The sequence below is a fragment of the Galeopterus variegatus genome, unplaced genomic scaffold, assembly GCF_000696425.1.
Source record: "Galeopterus variegatus unplaced genomic scaffold, G_variegatus-3.0.2 Scaffold2947, whole genome shotgun sequence".
Lineage (NCBI taxonomy): Eukaryota > Metazoa > Chordata > Mammalia > Dermoptera > Cynocephalidae > Galeopterus > Galeopterus variegatus.
The window spans coordinates 179898-186471 of record NW_007729058.1 but is presented as its reverse complement, the minus strand read 5'-3'; the positions used below and the strand labels follow the sequence as shown (position 1 = coordinate 186471).

The window sequence follows — 6574 nt, the reverse complement described above, 5'->3', positions numbered from 1 at the left end:
AAAAACAAAAATGAACAACAACAACAAAAAGTCTTAAAAAAAAGAAAAAAGAACGCAGCAGGGTGCTCTTACCAGTAGTCCAGGCTTGGGGGCCCATTGGGACAGACCAGTACAATTTGTCCTTAGGCAGGTGAGGCCAGGGTCCCTGAGGGTCAGACCAGGGCAGGTGGGCCCTTAGTGCCAGTCCAGACTAGAGAGGCCCTAGGGGCAGCCAAGACAGGGGTGCCCTTAGTGGCAGGGCAGACCAGTAGAGTCATAGAGACAGGCCAGACCAGGGGGCCCTTAGCACTAATACAGACCAAAGGGTCTCTGGACAGGCCACTCAAGAGGGACACTTGGTGGTAGGAGTGTCCTTAGCAGCAGGTTGGAATTTATGGCAGTGGTCTGCTAGGGGGAGACCAGTAAAGGGGGCCCTATGGCAGAACAACCAGAGGGTTCCTTTGGCAATAAAGGCCAGTCCAGCCCTTAGTGGTAGGAGGCCCTTGGAAACATGCCTTGCCAGGGCAGTCCTTAGTGGCAGGTGAGGACGCGAGGGCCCTAGGAGAAGGCATGCCATGGGGGGCCTTAGTGGAAGGCAAGCCTGGTCAGGGGAATCCTTAGTGCCAGGCCAGGTGTGGACAGATGTGGCCCATAGTGTCAGGCCATTACAGGCCAGCAAGGCCCTGGGGACAGGCCAGGACAAGCTATGGGGCTCCTAGGGGCAAGACAGGCAGAGCCAGGGGTGCCTTAGGAGCACGCCAGACCAGGCAGGAGGGTTTTGAGGGTAGGCCAGCCTGATTAGAGGAGCCCTAGTGAGAGGCCAGGCTAGGCCACAGGGGACCTAGGAATAGTCCAGGCATGTCTAGAGGGTCACTAGAGGCAGGCCAGGCCAGGGGATCCCTAGGGGCAGACAAAGCAAGGGGTGCTCTTAATGTGAGGCCAGGCCAGAGAGGCACTAAGGACAGGCCAACCAGACAGGCCCAAAGGGGCAGGCCAGCCAGGGGAGGCCTTAGTGTTAGGACAGGACAGGACAGGGGGCCATTAGAAGCTATAAAGGCCAATCCAGGCCAGGCCAACAGGTCCCTTAGTGGCAGGCCAGACCAGGCTAGTCCTGTGGGCCACATAGGAGCTGTCCAGGCCAGGCCAGGTCAGGGGAGCTCTTAGCAGCAGGGCAGACAAGGTCAGGTGGGCCCTTCTCATTAACCAGGCCAGGCCAGGTGACCCTTAGCCTCAGGCTTGTTCAGGTCAGTGGGGCCCTTAAAAGCAGGCCAGACCTGGCCAGTGGGCCACTTAGAGGCAGCTCAGGTGAAGGAGGGACACCCTTAGTGGCAGGCTAGATCATGTTAGTGAGGCCCTTAGTGGCAGGCCAACCCAGGACCATGGGACCCATAGTTCCAGGCCAGGACCAGGGGGTATTTAGTGGCTGGCCCACTCAGCTCAGGGGTCCCTTAGCGGCAGGCTAGGCCTGTACAGGGGGCCCATAGCAGCAAGCCAGAACAGAGCATGGGGGCTCTTAGTGCCTGTCCAGGGCAGGCCACAGGGCCCTTAATGCCAGACCATCCAGGCCTGTGGGCCTATAGCACCAGCCCAGTCTAGGCCAGTAGGGCCCTTAGCAGCAGGCCAGTCTGGACCAGAAGGGCCCTTAGCAGCAGGCCAGTTCAGACTAGAAGGGCCCTTAGCATTTGGCCAGAACAGGCCAGGGGGCCTTAGTGGATTGAATTATGTCCCCCGAAGCTCACTGAAGCTTGAATTTTGTCCTCCAATTTTAATGTATTAGAATCTTAGTCCCCAAATCTCATTGAATATTGAATTGTGTCCTCCAAGTTTAATGTATTAGAATCTTAGTCCCTACTGCAATGCTTAAGGGAGTGGGAAATCCTATTATAGTATTTGAAAGGTGGAGCCTTCCAGAGGTGATTGGATTGTAGGACAGTGCAGTAGTGAATGGATTAAAAATGGTGGCCAGGGGCGTTGTTCTGATGACTTTAAAAGAAGGAGAGAGTCTGTCTCTGTTCACTCTGGTTCCACAATCTTGCAATGGGTGATCCCTGGGTCACTGTCACCACCACCAGATGGACTTTGCACTTCCCAGCCTTAGACACTGTAAGCAATAAATTTCATTTTTTTTATAAATCACTCAGCTTCAGGTATTTTGTTATAAGCAACAAATCAAACTATTACAGGGCCCTTAATACCAGATCAGGCAAGGACTTTGGGCCTTTAGTGACAGCCCAGGCTAGGTCAGGAGAGCCCTTAGCAGCAGGCAAGTCCAGGCCAGGAAAGTAGGGCCCTTAGTGGCAGTCCAGACCAGGCTAAGCCAATGGAGCCTTAACACCAGGTCAGGCCATGTCAGGGTACCCTTAGCACCAGGTCACACTAGGCCAGGTGAATCATTGGACCAGGCCAGGCCAGGTCACAGGGGCTGTTATTGGCTGGCCATATTAGGCAAAGGGGGCTCTTAGCAGCAGACCAGGAAAGGCCTGTGGGACTCTTAGTGCCAGGCTAGGCCAGGCCAGGGGGGCCCTTTGATGTATGCCAGGTCATGACAGGAGGCCCTTAGCAACTGGCTAGTTTTTCTGGGTTGGCCCATAACAGCAGACCAGGCAAGGCCACTGTGCCCCTTACCACCTGGCCAGGGCAGGCCAGGACAGGTGCTTAGCATCAGCCCAGGCCAGATCAGGACAGAGGGGCCCTTAATGGGAGGCCAGAATAGGCCAGGGGGGACCTTATGGGCAGGTCAGGACAGGCCAGAGTGCTCATAGCTCCAGACCAGGCCAGGTGAGGAGGGCCCTAGTGGCAGACCAGCCCAGTCCAGGGGGGCCCTTAGTGCTAGAGCAGGCCAGGCCTGGGGACCCTTAGTGCCTTAGTGCCTGTAGTTCGCTTTTAAGAATTTATATTTGAAATGTTTTTTTCAGCTTACATAAGGAAGTGGCCACTTAAAAGTTTCATGCCTTGCCTATCATCAGCCAGGGGCTGAGATTGGCAATATCCTCACATGCAGTGCAGCTCCTGAGGGACTATTTTCCCACCCACGAGGCCTAGGGCAGATCCTCTCCTGGGAGATGCAGTGACACCTTCCCTCTCTTGCATCCCTGAAATGCTGAGAAAGGGATGGATGAGAGGAACATTGCAGAAAAACAAAACAAAACACAAGAGTGTGAAGTCTCAGGAATGAAGAACTGTCCCCTCCGAGCATGGGACATTTATTCTTTAAGACATCAGGCCAGACATTAACTTTCAGTGGCAGTGCTGGCTAGAGCAGGGATAGAAAGTGGAGCCAAACAGAGGGAAGCAATGGCTGGTAGGACACCCAGACACAGAGGCTTGTGTCCCTGGAGCAGGGCCAGCAGCTGCCTCAGAACATTCATTCTAGAAACAAAGCAGAGGTGCTATTGTGAGCAGTCCCCTCTCCACCCACCAGCTGCCTGACTTCTCAAGATCAAGGCAGGCTCCAAGGTCAGTGCCCTGCCTGCATTCCCCCCAAGTCACTGGGCAAGTGTCATCCCACATTGTGGGTCACTAAGTGAGATGGACCCAGGTGGCCAGGCAGATGACCAGTGCTCAAAGAAGACGGTGCAGTCCCAGGACAAGGAGCAGCCAGCCAAGAGGCCACTCCCTCTCCTGGTCCCAAAGCCTGATGGAGACCTCCTCCCTAGTGTTTGCTGGGAAGGGGAAGAGGCCCTGATCTGGGAGCTGGAATCAGCCAGAGCTCAGCCTCCCCCACAAAGGGTGGCCCTGCTCTGTGCCAATCCCAGGGTGGTGCCTCAGGTGGGTATGTCCTTAGAAGGTGAGCTGGCACTTGAACATGCCAGATGGCTTATAGCAGACACCAAGCCAGGATGTGGTGGGTGGGCCTGGATGGAGCCAGGACAGCAAACCACAGTACGCCTGGCCATCTGTTGCTTGTGAAGGCTCCGGGCCCCTCTTGGGAGGGGTTTCCTCAGGGTGGTTCCCTGCACCCCCTGCATGGGACTGAGGGAGGGTTGGAGGAAGTGCATCCTTGTGGTGGGGCAGGGTGGGGGAAGATGATGGCGGGGAGGCACCAGGGTCCATGCCCAGTGGAGCCACCCCTCTGCCATCTGCCGTGAGCACGTCACAAATGACAAGGGACTCTGTGTGGCTGGCTTGCTGAAAATAGCCTCGAAAGTCGGTCCAGCTTCCCAAACCTATGTCTTTTCCATTTCTCTCTAGAACAGATTCTGAACTAGTTCCCTCTACATAATGTCTTGACTTCAAACACCTTTTTAAAACCATTGCTTTTATGTTTTATAGAAAGGGGACAGAAGGGAACAGCCACTGGCCACCAGCTGCCCTGGGTGTGAAGCTTCTGACATGAGCCTTCCGCCGTCAGACAGTGATGGTGCTAGGTGTCCTGCTGAGGTGTGCACGGCTTCCTGGGATGCCACGTGGCGGGCCCTGAGCTGGGGCTCACCTGCTTCCTGCAGAGGCTTGAAGCAGCAGGGCACCTCCGGATGCTGGAGTCAAAGCAGCAGCCCCTGCTGGTGCACTGCTCCGGGCTGATCGGGGGTAGCCGCAGTCCGCCCTGACCTGGGCTGGGACGGCACACTGGTTCGCCATTCGCAGCCCTGTCAGCAGCTTGGGGTTGGATGGTTTGCTTCATTTTGCAAATTTGCACCCTCTCCCGATTCCCCGCACCTCACCCCTAGGAGGATCGGCTTTAGTGAATATTTAAAGAGAAACATTCTGTGGAATGCTAAGCCTTATAATCACCTTTCTCCAGCTGGCAGGGCCCGTGGGAATCCAGATCCCCCGATCCCAGAAACAAAGCTTCCCTTCATTGTTGGGCCAATGAAAACGTGCCCCGTTTTTAAAAAAATGACAAGTGTAATAGGAGAGACATGCTCCATAGAGAACGTCACAGCGTGTGCGGACAGTTGCATTTCTTTTCTGCATCTCCCCCTCCCCAGATTGCTTAGCTTGTCCCATGTCCTCTGTGTGCCCTTCAGTCTCCAATATTTGTTTACAAGCAAGCCTATGTGTCTGTACGTGCGTCACAGCGTGTGCGGACAGTTGCATTTCTTTTCTGCATCTCCCCCTCCCCAGATTGCTTAGTTTGTCCCATGTCCTCTGTGTGCCCTTCAGTCTCCAATATTTGTTTACAAGCAAGCCTATGTGTCTGTACGTGCAGCAGCAGTTTGCTTGGTCTTGTTAACTAACTGGACTTTTCCTTAGGAAAATAGAAATCACATGAAATCTCTTAAATCCTCTTCTTTTGCAGCCAGTCCAGAATTCCTCATTCTGGTGGTTTCCACGCTTTGCTTACGTTGGAATCAGCTGGCCATCCTTAAATGCCGCTGAGGCCGCTCCTGCCCCGAGCCGTTCTGAGGTCATTGGTGTGCCCTGGGCGTCAGCTCGTCTAACAGCTCTCCAGCTGATTTTAATGGGCTGCCGAGCGTGGGAACCACTGCCTTCAACCCTGCTCAGTACATGACCAGATAAAAGCCACACCCTAATTTCTTCAAACTTAGGTTAATGGAACAGCTACATCCCCCACCCAGAGCTACAATGCAAGGGCTAAATGAAAATTGTGTTTGTAAGTAGAGAAAATGTTCTGGAAGGAATCCTGTTCTCATCACCTGTTCTCCTTTCTGTTTTGTAAATATAACATTTAAAGACCTATACAGTAATTCAGGAATCTCTGGAGAAGAAGGCAACGGGAGGCTGGGGGGTGGGCATCACTATAAAATGGGCACAGTAAGACTCACTTTGTGGGGCTGTTACACCAAACGGTGTATGTGATGAATGGTAATTATTAAATCCACGCGGGAGCTTGTCCTTTTATCCTGCTCTCAAGCCCACAGGAAGCCCCTTAGCCTAGGTCTTCTGTATCCCTCCCCTCAACGTGTGTCCCCGCTCTGCATCCAGGGAAATCATAGTGGGACTCACACAGGCCCACTTGCTCCACCACCAAGTGGGAGACACCCATGCCAAGACCAATGTCAGCAGCCAGAGAGCTTGGGCCTCCATGGTCACCAGTGGGCTCTGGGGACACAGCGCTCCACAGACCTGCTGCGTCGGCCAGGAAGGCTCATCTATAGCCCTGTGTTTGCACAGCCACTCTGGATCATGGTTGTTTCAGGAAGGCTCTCCCTCCAGGCTCTAGCTTTGACTCTCTCCTGCACAGGATTGTAAAGCCCCTGGAAGCCCCCTCTATCCTGCAGGGGAGAGGAGGTATATAAAGCCAGGGCTTACAGACCCCTCGAGTCTGTTGCACAGGTTGGGTCACAAACCCTCCACATGCAGGTCTGTGAGCTAGGTTAAAAAAAAAAAAAGGTCCTGGGAGCCGTGGGTATAGAAAAATGAATGGGTTTTACTCAGATCTAGCAGCAACTGTCGTAGTGACTTCTCTGAGAGTTCTGAGAAGCGCCGTGGATCAGAGCTGTTAGTCTTTTATACTTAACTCCACAACCCTGGACACCCGGGTGCCCATATGCAACTTACATTAGTAATAACAAGGAACACCTGAGGATATTTACAGCAAATTCTCGACAAGGTTCTGAACATCCGAGGGGCCCTGACATTTTCCTATTTTTCCCAACAAGGTATCTTAGGTATCCTTCCAGAAATTTTCTCT

The 6574-nt window shown here is 53.7% G+C and overlaps 1 pseudogene; it reads right to left on the bottom strand.

The window, feature by feature from the left end:
- Positions 1-683: 683 nt before the first annotated feature.
- On the bottom strand, positions 684-5967 carry LOC103599402 (annotated as a pseudogene).
- Between the last annotated feature and the right edge of the window lie 607 nt (positions 5968-6574).